This window comes from Tachypleus tridentatus, chromosome 9 (assembly GCF_004210375.1).
Source record: "Tachypleus tridentatus isolate NWPU-2018 chromosome 9, ASM421037v1, whole genome shotgun sequence".
Classification (NCBI taxonomy): Eukaryota; Metazoa; Arthropoda; class Merostomata; order Xiphosura; family Limulidae; genus Tachypleus; species Tachypleus tridentatus.
Genome location: NC_134833.1, coordinates 91348174 through 91363230, shown reverse-complemented (window position 1 = coordinate 91363230; position 15057 = coordinate 91348174). Strand labels below are relative to the sequence as shown.

Genomic DNA, 15057 nt, shown 5'->3' with positions numbered 1-15057 from the left:
TAGTAGACACTCCTAACTGAAATGGGTTCAACATCTATTTGATGCACCATTGCCAATATATGCATCATTTCTGTTGATAAATGTTTGTTTAAGGGATAATAAAATAATGAGAAAAGTATTTGGCAGCCTTAAAAATTAAATACTGATGCTGTGCAAAAGATGGGAAAATCTCTAGATAGACAAATATACCATACCAGATCATAGCTGTCTCAACTGAGATAGCTTAAGAAAAATTGAAAGAGATGGACACTCATGAAGGTACTGCAGAAACAGAAACTAAAGTGTAGGTGCCAAGCCAGTGCCACTAACAAGACATGACAATGGGTTGGAGCAATTCACAGTTAGTTCCTTGTATAAAATGTGAATTAGACGGAAAGCCTAGAGTTGTAAACCTGTCTCATTCTGACAGAATGCATCCATTGCCAAAGCCCAAAGGTTATGTACTGGAGACCAAATTCTCAGTAATTGGAAGTTTCGAAAAGATCACAACCAACCAGTTAGAGTTCCAAAATGAATATCATGTGTATGTGTGTGTGTGTGTGTGTGTGTGTGTGTTTTTATAACAAAACCAAATTTGGCTGTCTGCTGTGTCCATCAAAGAACATCAACTCCTCTGATTCTAGTGTTATAAATCCGTAGATTTATTGCTGTCCCACTAGCAGACCAAGTGAAAGACATTAAAAAAACAAAAACCTTGCAATGCAGCATCTATTCTGTTTGGACAATCTGTCTGTGTTGAGACAATTGATCTGCTATCCACAGTTTCATCCATGAAACACATCAAGCTAGTATGATATGACAGATGTGGTCCAAAGAAAGAAGTCCCAAGATTAAAAACAAGGAGTCCTGGACCAAGTGTCTTCTCAATGAGAAACACGTGGCAGAGTAACAAAACTGTCAGACTGAAGACTGATGATTTTCCCCTCAATAAGACCAGACCATGAGGCATAGCCTTTTGAAGAGAAAGAAGGACAAAAACATTGTGTGGGGAATATTCTTCAACCCTGCATAGGCCCTGAAATTCCTTACTGTTGGTATATGCACCTCATCTCTGAAACAAGACATTCGTGAAGAGATGCAAATCTGGATAATGTGGAAGTAGAGGTACCCATATCTTAGAAGTGTCCCAGTTTAACAACTTTCAAGATGAAAAATGGAAAAATGAAAATGAATAAGGAAACTGGATAATCCAGGGAATCAATGTTTATGATCCCTTTGTTGCACAAAATTCTGGGGCCCATCTGTTAGACTTAAACTGTACCTATTCATCTGTCATGTGATTTATGAACTCTGTATACAAACATTACTTATACCTGTAGTTCTCTTCCACCAACAGGAAACCTACTCTCACAAAGCAGATCATCTCACCTACCTTGTTACATAGGATAATGAAAGGAAAATCACAAAGTTGGAGAATGTAAGGAAAGGAAGAGTCTACCCAGAGGGAAATAACTAATACATGTTATACTTATTTCAGTTTTAAAAGAGGTATATTCTAACATTTAAATCAGCATTTACTATTGGTAGGGTTTTCATATCGTATCATGTTAAGTAATTTTGTGTTCTTTCTTTCCTTCTGTAATATTTAAGGTAAAGAATTCACCAAAAATATTGTGTGATATTACTCGCTTCCTATGTAAAATACAGATTCAATTAGTGGGATTACTTGCAATAATACATTGATTTTTTTTTTCTTTAAGTATATTTGTGACTTGTACATTAAAAAGGAATCTGTAACCAACAATTTTTACTTCTATATAGTTTTAATATTATGACTTAATATATAGTATACTTTAACGAAATTTGGCAGATTTTACTGAACATTAATTATCATTTGGGCAAAAAGAATATTTTTAATGAAGTATTTTTGCAAACAGTTTGTCCATAAATTAATAAAAAAAATGTTTTACTACTCTAACAATGATTTTTATGTAAAGGTTCAAGATACTTCTATCTCAAAAATCTGTCATTTTTGTAAATGCTAAAATCTTCCAAGTAAATATAAAACATTTTATAGTAAGACTATATTTCATTCACTCTTACCTCTACCCTAGCAGTATATTCTATTCTTCAGCCAGTATACAAATCGAAGTAAAAGGAAAAGTTATAAAATAAGAATTAAAATGAGCTACTTTACCAATTCCTTCTTGGTTACTGTTCATAAGATTTTAAAGTACTTCCCTTGAGAGCTTCAACTGCTGGTGGAGGCAGAAAATCTAACAGAGTTCATGACAAAAAATAGTTGAATGCACAAGTAGTAACAGATGGTTAAAGCCGGGAACCAGAAGTGGGGTAAAAATACTATTATTACACACTATTCTGATTTTTTGAAATCCCTTATGGATTTAATCAAGAACTTATTGGTTTAATATAATATTTATAACATAATTTCTTATGACAAGTAAAGTTAATTAACTTTTTTTATTCTCATTATTGTTAAATACATTTAACAGTGGGCTAAAATTGTTGAGGTCCTATGGAGAGGTGTTAGTCAAAAGAAGGTTAAAAAGAATGTGCAGAGTTATTCCATTCGGCTGGCTTCGCCATTCGTTGATGGCGACGCTAAGAAAGAGCAACCAGCAGCAATGGTAATCAAAAGTAAATCAAAGTCTAAGGCAAAGCTGAGGAAAGAGGCTTTATCAAACTTTAAGGTAAAATTAATAGCATTGAATATTCTAGCTTTTACTTAATTTTAAATTAAGTTTCGTTTTCATGTAAAATGGTTGGATTATATATGAAGTATATTGATATTTCTTAATTTCTTTCTAATCTACATTTTATTAATACAAATGGTTAACATTCAGAATAAATATTACGCGATGTGAACTACTGATAAAAATCCTGTTTTCTGAACTTACCCACCAGAAAATTTTATTCAATATTTATGTATTTATAATTTCAAGTTAGTTGTACGTATAAAAACAGAGCTTCATAAGGGTTTTCAGTTTTCTTACTAATTTTAAAACTATTTTACCTTTTCAATTACACAGTTTTGGTCATTTAAAAACTCAGTTCACATTATTTTACACTAATATATGATATGAAATACATCAAGACTCACTATATTATAGTTAATATATCAAGTCTTGAGTGAAAGTTAAAGTGCAGCTTCGATAAACTCTGGAAATGGTTTAGGGGGCTCCTCACAATTTAGACTTCAGTGAAATTTCTGTTACACCACAGTCAGTTTCACTGAGCGATAAAAAAAGTGGCACACCCACTAGAGGAAAACTTTCTGAGATTTATTCTAGCAGTTAGCTTGAGCTCAAGACTTGGAAGTCGGTCGGCCTCAAACTCCTACAGGGGGTCATCCCAATCACAAACAGTTTCTCCATCTCCTGAACAAAATTCCTATCTCTCAAGCACAAGATACCGAACCCTCTACAGTTTCTAAAATAAATATTGAAGTTTCCTTTCCCACCAAACAAAGTGAAAAATCCTCAATTCCAAATCAAAGTAATGAGGCTTATTCCAAAGTTGAGTATGGTAATACAACTAAATTAAACACTGTGAATGTAATTAACAATGCTACTTTTGTATGTGATGCTAGGACTGCATTCGCAGTCTACTGCCCATCCGTCAGAGTTGGAACAACATTTAATCTTGAACTTCCTCACAAAAATCTGATGCCAAAAATTGTCATACAGCAAGAATCTGACTTGGATAACACATGGGGTCAAAGATAACTCGAAAAACAAAGCAATAAGAAGTTTGTTAAACGTAAGAGACGCAAGAAACATAAAATAATGTGTCCTAGGGGCAGAGTTGGAGCAGAAGTCGAAACCTGTTGTCAGTTTTTCTAAATTGAGATGTCACAACAAAAACAGATCTGCCAACAACTCTTTGTCTCACTCAAGATCTCGTAAACACGTGAAATTCAGCGAACTGTAGTGAAACCAGTGAAACATCATCTTGTTGTGATAATCTCAGAACAAGAATGAAATCAGCTCCAGCAGCAAACCAAGACACGAATATTCATTCAGTTATTGACAATCACACACCGTCTAAGAGCTTAAGAGGTGGAGTACTAAAAATGTCGTAGCCATGACGTTACTTTTAGCATGGAACAACGACTTGGAACTATAAAAATAATGTAATGTTTCGTCTGGTGTCATGCAAATATGTGTTCTTCGAGTTTGTGATTTCCTCATGAACCATACAATGTTTTTGGATTGCAACAAATCTCATTTTAACTCCATATTTTATGAACTATATAAAAACATTGTGTCATTTGAACATATATTGTCATTTAAGTGACAAATTTACATGATTTATAAAACAAATTCAAGTAAAAGTACGGTTCCTAAGTCCTCTGACGAATGCATAATGTTGTGTACTGATGTTCGCTATTTTACTTAAGATCTCACGATAGCATTTCCAGTTGAATCTTTCTCTCTTTGCCTTCACGTTAAAATGCTCGGAAAGGTTTTTATGCAGTCAATCATGTATCCGTTTAACTATATAAACATTCCTTGACAAAAGTAGTATGAAAGGCCGTAATTCATAATTGAAGTTTATATTTTTCAATGACCATTTTAAAACTCTTTACAATTAAGCACAATTTTCAAACATCCCAAATGAAATATAGTAAAAGTCCCTAACATACTTCAAAGAAGCAACAAGCCACCAACCTTTGTAGAAACACAAGCTTTTTTAGCTGTTTAATTGGTTTCTAATCCTCCACCACGCACAGACAAGGCTCATTCAGTTATTCCCCTTGTACTTGATAACAGATAAAAGAGAAGTTCATTAATTCACCAGTAGGGTGTGTTTACGCGTGGGTTTCATGTATCAAGACAACATTGGGCTATCTGCAGAGTCCACCGAGGAGAAACGAACTTCTCATTTTAGCACCGTAACTCCGAATCCTTACCGCTGTACCAAGGGGAACCACCAGTAGGGATTATCCACCGATAACTTATGTACTTCCACATGTACTGGATGGATCTTCAACGCTTTTCCACACATATCAAATGCGTTGGAGAATACTCAGCTAATCTTCAGTGGGTTTGTAACTTCAAAAACATTTCTTGAGTACAAAACACAAACGTTCACAATGTTAAAATTATTTCTAATTTAAAACTTGTACTTCCTTAATCTACATATTAGATGGAAGAATAAAACTTTTAATAATTCTAAAATGTTAGAATTATTGCTTATCACGAAATTCTATTTTTATGAAATCATTTGAATATTTATCCAATCTTAAAACTACAACGTTAAAATCCGGGACTAGAGTACTCACAATAGGCAAATTAAAGATAATCCATTGTTCAGCTTTACGTTAAGACAACAAACAAACAAATATTTTAAAGTAAATAGCAATCAATCAGTCTAGACTCCAAGTTTTGTTTGCTCTCACCGCAGTTTCACCGTTTCTTTTTCAATTACAGTTAAAAAATATACAAAAAATACTATACATTAGAGTGATTAACGCAGTATAAGTCTATGATTCCCACATTTTCTGGATCATAAGTTTTGTTCATTATTTGATGACAGTTTGTTTAAATTAAAATATCCTCACATATCTTAAAAGGCCCCCTGCTAGTACAGCGATAAGTCTACGGATTTACAACGCTAAAATCAGGGGTTCGATTTCCCTCGGTGGGCACAGCAGATAGCTCGAGGTGGCTTTGCTATTAAAAAACACAAACACGCACATATCTTAGAAAGATCATATTTATATATAACTCAGAATAAAAATCATTCTCAGCGTAGTTTTAATTGAGTAAAAAATCCAAAGTATTATTCATGGGTAAAGTTCAAATGAATAGATTTTTGGGTTTGGTTTTATTTATAATTAACAAAATTATCGTCATTTACAAGGTAAGTTAAATTGTTCGAAATATATGTAATTGCTGTTTTGTGAATTAAATTTATCTTTGTTAGCTGTATATTTTATTAACTTTTGCGAAAATTTTTAAATATTATTATACATGATGTTCGGGATTTTTATAAGATGAATAATTAAATAATTGTTTTCCCTCTTTTTCTTATCATAAATATCACTTGCACCAGTGTGATCCTTGCCTTCTTAATTTAAATAACTTTACATCGTTAACTTAAAATTGTACACTTTTTATATAAGTAAAGAATCAGTTCAAAAATATTTAAAATTGTTAAGAGTTTCGTTTGTACATTTTCTATTAACAATCACTTCTTTTCGCAACAGATACCAGGATAAACTGAAACTCGAAAGAATGCACTACTATTCTGAGATTCTGGATGGTAGCACATGAAATTAGGTTGAACAGGTCTTCCCAACCTTTATAATTTCGTAAATATCTGCCATCCTACAGTATACCTTTACCTGGAGTCTGAGTGGAATCTCTTTTCGGCGACTTCTTATTGTAAAATACCTTAAGACGATGTGTATTGGAAATTAGAGAGAGTAATGTTGCAAACATTCCATGAACTTGTAGGCAGGAGTATATAGAAATAAGGTTTGTAACTTTTCATGAGATCACCAATTCATATCCATAGAATATATCAAACTGAAAACACAACACAATATCGAAATAGTTAATACTGTATAATTACTGTGTTCTTACAGAATTAATATTCATATATTTGAACAGCTCATTAAAAGAGAACAATATACGTATGTGTATCACAATATCTGAAGATTAGTTTGTTATTATGCTTCTTGAAACCATGAGACTCTTGAACTCGTTTAAATAGTTCTTCTGTACAGCTACTATGTTTCATCACAATATGTTTTCCGTCCCGTTTAGAATAATATTCCCCTGCCTGTGTAAGAGTATTTGTTCATCCAAATCCTACATTATTCACAAGCGAACTATGAGAATTTTCTTGTAATTCCTTCACAATTCCAACACGAACCGTTTTACTTGGGCAGTTTTTGTTTTTGTTCTTGTTCTTAGCCTGACGATAAGCTAGGAAAATTAAAATGCTGTCCTCTGATTTATTCAGCCTGGCATAGTCAGGTGGTTAAGACACTCGACTCGTAATTGGAGGCTCGGGGGTTAACATTTCCGTCACACCAAACATGCTCACCCTTTCAGTCGTGGGAGCGTTATAATGTTTCAATCAATTCCACTATTCGTAAATAAAAGAATAACCCAAGAGTTGGAGGTGGGTGATTACTAGATCACCTTATCATACAGATAGGGACTACGTTATTATGTAAACACAAAGACACTGTTTTTTTTTCATTTTCAATATAAACACGTAGACGCTAACTTTAGTTATTTTACGTGAACATATCTCTCATTATTTATGTTTTACCATTGTTTTCACAATTTAATATTAACAATGTTTGTATACTGTTTGTCTGTTTAATAATAGAAAAGAGTGAATTTGTAGCATTAAAGCCACATATTCTTGAAAACTTATATCGATACAGGTTCAATGGGGCAAGTAAAAACAACATACAACGCCACACATATAACCTTTTTATCGTCTTTTCTAAACTGTATTGCGTTTGCTTTATTTATCTCATTTTTCCTTGGATCTGAGCCTCAATACTGTTTTTGTCTAGTACTCCGAATTCAGTGAGACTTTCTACAGTGCGTTAACATGGTTCGTCTTCGTAATTTTCATGGTTAACATGCCTATCCTGATGCTTAACATGCTGATTGCTATGATGGGAAATACGTATTGCAAAGTGATATCCCAATCTGAACGAGAATTCGTAAAACAGGTAAGATTTTCAATGATATATCATTGTGTAAGTAAATCTTGACCCCGGCATGGCCAAGCGTGTTAAGGCGTTCGACTCGTAATCTGAGGGTCACGGATTCGAATCTCCGTCACACCAAACATACTCGCCCTTTTATCCGTGAGGGCATTATAATGTTACGGTCAATCCACTACTCGTTGGTAAAATAGTAGCCCAAGAGTTGGCGATGGGTGGTGATGACTAGCTGCCTTCCCTCGAGTCTTACACTGCTAACTTAGGGACGGCTAGCGCAGATAGCCCTCAAGTAGCTTTGTGTGAAATTTAAAAACAAACAAACAAAAGTAAGTCTTAATGAGGTTTCATCAAATTCACAAGTGTCTCGGGAACAGTTCTAATTAGGTTTCATCAAGATAGTATGTGTCACGGAACGGTTTGAATGAGATTCCATCAAGTAAGTGTTCTAGGAGAGTTTTAATCAGGTTTCCCAAGCTGACAAGTGCACGAGAACATTTTGAACGAGGTTTTGCCAAGCTGGTAATTGTTCCAGAAAAATTTCAATAAACTTTAACCAAACGGGTAAGTGTCCCTAAACACTTTGAATGCGGCGTTATAAAGCAAAAAAGTATCTCAGAACAGTTTTAATGTGGTTTCATAATGTATATAAGCGTCCTGGAACAGTCATTTTAAATGATGTTTCATCAGGCAGGTGAATGTCCCGAAACAGTCTGAATGAGGCATTTTTATGCAAATAAATGTGCTGGAAAAATTTAAATAAGGTTTCATCGGGTTTGTTAGTGTCCCGGAACAGTGTAAATGAGATGTCATTATAATGATAAATGACCAACAACTGTTTCAATGAAAATTTCCCAAACATGGAAATTTCCCTGAAAACTTTGATGCAATAACTAATGACGTCTTCAGTAAAAGTGAATATTAAATTTTCCCAACTCACACACTAGATAAAAAGAGAGAGAACGGTTACAATATAGCCATGCTTCAATCATCGTTATTAAAGCACCATATAGATGTGTATATCTTGTTACAGATAATTAAAATGTTTTTGTAACAGTAAAATTATAAAATGTATCTCAAAACGGCTGGTATGTGTATTAACACTAACTGTTTCGACTAAATTAACTAAATGTTTCGACATTCTTAGGTCGATTTCAGGTTAAGAAAGAGAGAGTCTGAATGTGAAATTTGTCAGGACATGTCCTAACGGCCGAGAGTATAAACGGGTACGAGATTATAACCTGGTCGATGTTAGGTTATTTATAATTATAATAGTAAATGGATTTCTTTACACTGGTTTAATTTTGGTTTTAATTGCTGTATAAGTGGAACTTCTTTGATTTTGCGTTTATTTATATTTGTTTCCCTGCTTAACATCAGGGTATTTTCTATGCTTATGTTGTGTTTATTTGATTTGCAGTGTTCAGAAACGTGTGAAGGTGTTATTTTGTATTCTATGAATCTAGTTTCAATTTTTCTGCTTGTTTCTCCAATGTAGAAGTCGTGGCAGTTGTTGCATTGTATTTCAAAAATTATGTTCGTGTTGTGTTTGTGAGTGTAGTTTTTACATAGTATGGACTTTTGTTTTGTACCTGGTTTTTCAATAAATTTGGTGTTTACTGTAATTTTGTGTTTTGTTATAAGTTTTTTTTTCCAAATGTTGGTTATTTTTTCGCTGATGTCGGGGAAATATGGTATGCAGGAGTTTAAGGTTTTGTAGTTTGTTGTATCATGGAATTTGTTGTTTGTTTATTGTTGGTCTAGGTGTGAGCATGTAATTTTTTCTACGGTTTTTTGAGGAAATTTGTTGATGTAAATGGAATAATTAAATATTCACAAAATATGTTTTCTTCGTTTTCGTTTATAATACTTATTATTATCAGTAAATACGACAGAAGAAGGTTTATAAAAGCTATTGAGAATAATAAATTGTTAGGGTGAATATTTGTAATTTATATCAGTAAATATTCTAGTGGAAAACCTTTGTTATGCTTATTTATATCAACATATACCGTAGCAAAGAAAATCTTTAGTAGTTGCTTGTATTATTAAATCTCGTTGTGGAAAATATTTACTATAGTTTATCAGAAGAAAACTTATTAATTTTATAATAATTTTTAGTCTAATGAAGCATTGTTGTGCATGTGTTTGCAAACGTTTTTGTAAACATTCTTGGAGAGAACATTCATAGCAGTTTCGGTATAAGTAAACAGTGTATAAACTTTGTTGTAATTACAGTTGATTATACTTCTCGTAAGGCATTATAGTGGCTTCTTATATTTTCTACCTCGACGTTCCTTATCCAGTCCGTTAGAGAATTTCAGAAATTAGAAGAGTGTATAATAATAGTATTTCAACCTTGTAAAATTTGTCTTATCCAACCGACCAGGAGGAATGAAATAAGCAAAACGCCGCAATATATGTAACGGTTTGTTTGTTTGTTTTTGAATTTCGCACAAAGCTACTCGAGGGCTATCTGTGCTAGCCGTCCCTAATTTAGCAGTGTAAGACTAGAGGGAAGGCAGCTAGTCATCACCACCCACCGCCAACTCTTGGGCTACCCTTTTACCAACGAATAGTGGGATTGACCGTCACATTATAACGCCCCCACGGCTGGGAGGGTGAGCATGTTTGGCGCGACTCGGGCGCGAACCTTAGATCACGAAGCGCACGCCTTAACGCGCTAGGCCATGCCGGGCCATATATAACGGCTATAGTGTAATTGATATGCTATTATTATACACCATTCTGATTTTTTGGAAATCCGTTAAGGATGTAATGAAGAAGTTATTGCTTAAATAAAATATTCTTAACATAATAACTTATGACAAGTATAATTAATCTTAATTTATGCTCAGCCAGAGTGTAAACGGGTTCACACCATAACAGTGCATGTTAATAATATTACTTTAGAAAGCCAAAGAATATAAAGATAAGTAACGTATTTTGAAGTGAGTCTTCTAGTGTTCTACAATAAATAACTGGCTGTATTTTATTTTTTCACAAACAAGGTAAAATAGTGATTCAAGAACTACGTCAGTGTGGTGGTTCAGCGGAACAATTTAGACTAACAGGACTAACGATCACTTTTCTATATCTGCTTGCAAACCATTTCAAATGACGGGAGTGGTGACTCCGACAGTGAAAGGGGAGATGTGATAGACCCTGGAAATGGTTTCGGGATAGTTATGAACCAGCTTGCGTTTGCTCACGATTTAGACTTCAGTAAAAGTTCTGTTATGCCACAGTCAGCTACACTGCGATAAAGAACGTGCCATACCCACTGGAAAAATATTTTCGGAGATTTATTCCAACAGTTAGCCTGAGCTCACGACTTGCAAGTCGGTCGGCCTCAAACTCCTCCCGGGAGTCATTGTAATAGCGTAGGTTCTCAATCTGACAAAATACAAATCACTCAAATACTATTCTACAAGATACTGAACCCTCTGCCATTTCTAATATAAATACTGAAATTTTCTTTCAGAGAGAACTAGTGAGCAATCCTCCGATCCAAGTAAAAGAAATGAGGCTCATTGCAAAGATAAGCATGGAAATACAACCAGATTAAACACTGTGTATGGAATAGACAATCCTGATTTTGTATGTGATGCTAGGGCTTCTGCACAGCCATCAGAGTTGGAACAAGTTTTCAATCTTGAACTTCCCCACAAAAATCTGATGCCAAAAATTTTTATACAGCAACAATCTCACTTGGATAACACAGAACTCGACAATCAGGGCAATAAGAAGTCCATTAAACGTAAGAGACGCAAGAAACGTAAAAAGATGTGTCATTGGGGCAGAGTGCGAGAAGGAATCGAAACCTGTAGTCAGAAGCTTTGTAAATCGAGATGTCACAAAAAATCCAAATCTGCCAATAGCTCTCGTCTCACTCGAGATCTCGGAAATACGTGAAATTCAGTGACAAAAATGAGCATGCGCATCAAATGAAAAATTACAGTAACATCAGTGAAACTTCATGGAGGTGAGATAATCCCAGGTCAAGAACAACATCAGCTCTAGTGAGCAGAACTAGACACGAAAATTCACATAGTGAACGACAATCTTAACCTGTCTACGAGCTTACGAGGTGGAGCACCATAAATGTCGTTCCTATGAAGTAACTTTTTCCATCGAACGACGATTTGGAACTATAAAAATAATGTAAAATTTCGTCCGGTGTCATGCATATATATGTTCTTCAAGTTTGTAATTTCCTCATGAACCACACAATATTTTTGGATTACTGCACATTTAACTCAATATTTTATGAATTACATAAGAACATTTCTTCATTTGAACATATATTATCATGTAAGTGGCAATTTACATGTTTTGTAATACGAATGTAAGTAAAAGATCGGTCCCTCAGTGCTCTGACAAACACATGTATCCGTATATCTATATATACATTCCTTGACAAAAGTAGCATGAAACACCGGAATTAATAACTAAAGTTTCTATTTTTCAAAGATTATTTTCTACAATTAAAAAGAATTTTCAAATATTACAAACATACTTACATACTTCAAAGAAGCAACGAGCCACCAACGTTTGTGGAAACACGAGCTTTTGTAGCTGTCTATCTGGTTTCTAATCAACCACTTTATACTCACAACATGTTATTCAGGTTACAAACGTACTGAAGATAAGTTGAGTGTTAAAATAATGTTAATCCCTGCTGGTGAGTTAACGAACCTCTATTTAATTTATTATCAAGCTTATGGAGAATAACTGAATGAGTGTTGTCAGTATTGAGGAAAGAATTGTACTTTCAATAATTTTAAAATACTAGAATTATTTATCATCATAAAATTTTCCAAACTTAAAATTTCAACGTTAAAATCCGAGCCTTGAATCATAATGGACAGATCAAAGACAATCCACTGTTTAGATTTACGTTAAGACAACAAACAAGCAAATATTTTAAAGTAAATAACAATCAAGCGGTCTAGGCTTCAAGTTTTTTTGCTTTCACTCCAGTTTCAACGTTTATTTTTCAATTAGAGCTAAAAATATAGAGATGTATATTATAGATTAGTGATTAACTAGTGTTAACCAAAATTCCTACATTTCCTGAAACATAAGTTCTATTCACATTTTTTACAAGGATCATATCTATCTATAACTCAGAAGAAAAATCACTCTCAGCCAAATTTTAAATGGGTAAAAAATTCTTGTTATAAGCTTTTCAAAATTCATTATATATATTAGCAAATATCTAATTACTTTTAAAAAGCTTATACCAAATGCCAATGTAAAGCTTGTGAAATGAAACAAAATGTAAATCAATTATTTTTTTTACCTGTAAATTTTATCGACTATTACGACAATTTTTAAGTATTATTATACATGATGTTCGGGATTTTTCTAAGATGATTAATTAAATAACTGATTTCTCTCTCTTTCTTACAATAAATATAACTTGCAGAGTGTGATCCTTGCCTTATTAATTTAAATAACATTACATCGTCAATTTAAAATTGTACAACTTTCTATGTAAGCTAAATAATAGTAGTACAACTGATTCAGTTTATAAAAGAGTTTAAAATATTTAAATGTATTAAGTGTTTGATTTGTACATTTCCTTTCAACAATCACTTCTTCTTGCGACAACATGCTCTCCCTTTCAGCCGTGGGGGCGTTTTTATGTAAGGGTCAATCCCACTGTTCGTTGGTAAAAGAGTAGCCCAAAAGTTGGGACGGCTAGCACAGATAGCCCTCGAGTAGCTTTGTGCGAAATTCAAAAATAAACAAACAAATCTTCTTGCCACAGATAACGAGTTAAAACTGAACTCAATAATCTAGCACTAATAAACTGAGACACTAGATGGCTTCTCAAACTTTTCCTAATGTCAATTCCCGTCAGTTTTCGAAATAGCTCTCTCATCAGAGTTCGAAAAAAAAGTACTAAATTAAAATGACAAATACTATATTTTAGCGCAAATATACATCAGACTACAATTAGAATAAATACGCAAACAATAAATATTCTTGTCAAACTACATATAGAATAAATAAACAACAGCGAACAAAACCTTACAAAGGACTTTTTGTTATTATAAAGACGACCGACTTCATCCATAGCAAAATAATAATGAAACTCACTGTGAATATTGCTTTAAAAATTCAATAATGTACGAGATACACAAGTAATTGTTATTTAAATGTTTCAAAACACGATAAGAAATTCATTGTTTTAGAAGATAAATACAGACCTCAGTGATTACAAAGAACAAATATTTACTTCTGGGATTTTAGACTATTATTTTCTATTGTTGTTGTTTTTCAGTCTTGAGTCCTTTTCATTGAATTATAAATACACATTTCTGATAGAAATAGATAATCATTCACGTGGAATCATTTATTATATTAGAAATGATTTCTAATTTCATCTTACAGACTTGAAATCTCAGATACAAAACAGGGTTAAGAAAACTAAATAGAGTATAATATATTATTATTATATCAGAATATAAAACATTTTATTTCTAACGAATGTTTTACAAAAACAAAAAACACTGGATATAGTATATCCAATATAGGATAACAAGTTATATCAATTGAAATTATTATCAGTAAAGGTTTTGTCACCAAGAAAAGTCTTCATCAGTTTCACCTGTTAAAGAAAAATATTATAACAAGTAACTTAGTCTATTTTAATTTTCAAGATACAATTTTGTAAGTATCCAATTCTCAAAATGCAAAAACAGTAAAGCGCATTGTATTAAACTTGTTTCTTTACAGAATAAATAAAAATAATTTTGTGTTTCTCAAGAGTGTATAACTTTATCATAGTAAAACAGTTTTCAGTATACAATTAATATTATGTGACATGGCTTTCTCGTAAATACAATTCTACACAAATTTTTTAGATAATGTTCTTCAAATAAAGAACAAAGGACATAGAAATACCGATAATATGTAGTTCTTTAACCTCTTCCTTCGCTTCTGAGCTGACCATGTGGTCTATAATATCCAAAATATCCACCATATAAATAATGTTTGTTGCGGGAGGGTGGTCTTTCGAACTGGCCTTTAGCTGTAGGTAGGATGAAACAGCCCAAGAACAAACATACGACAAGAACCACAACTAATGTTGTTTTATTATTTAAGCTGTTCAAAGAAAAAATGGTAAATGATTAAACATTTCATTATATCATAACATAATCAAAAGTCAGAGGTAAATTGCAGCTACTGCAATGATAAAAGTAAACCGAAATTCAAACGAATTCAGTATAATATTTTGGAATACGATAAAATATGTTTTCATTAATTATGTTTCATTAATAATCACTGACACTGTGATCAATAGTTTGTAGTTTTTGCAATGAATTTCGGTAGCTAAAATATTTCCAACAATTTAATATTTCCATTAATTAAGGTAACTATATTTCTTTTTC

At 33.0% G+C, this 15057-nt stretch overlaps 1 long non-coding RNA gene across 33 annotated transcripts in view; it reads right to left on the bottom strand.

The window, feature by feature from the left end:
- The window catches only part of LOC143225742 (uncharacterized), a 70513-nt gene that overhangs the window by 39137 nt on the left and 16319 nt on the right, over window positions 1-15057 (bottom strand). For 21 of the 33 annotated variants that reach the window (XR_013014034.1, XR_013014040.1, XR_013014037.1 and 18 more), the window contains 2 exons: window positions 14570-14770; window positions 12178-14273 (listed from right to left, as the gene is read on the bottom strand). This is a non-coding gene — a long non-coding RNA (uncharacterized LOC143225742). The other 12 variants (XR_013014016.1, XR_013014024.1, XR_013014021.1 and 9 more) reach the window with 8 other exon arrangements.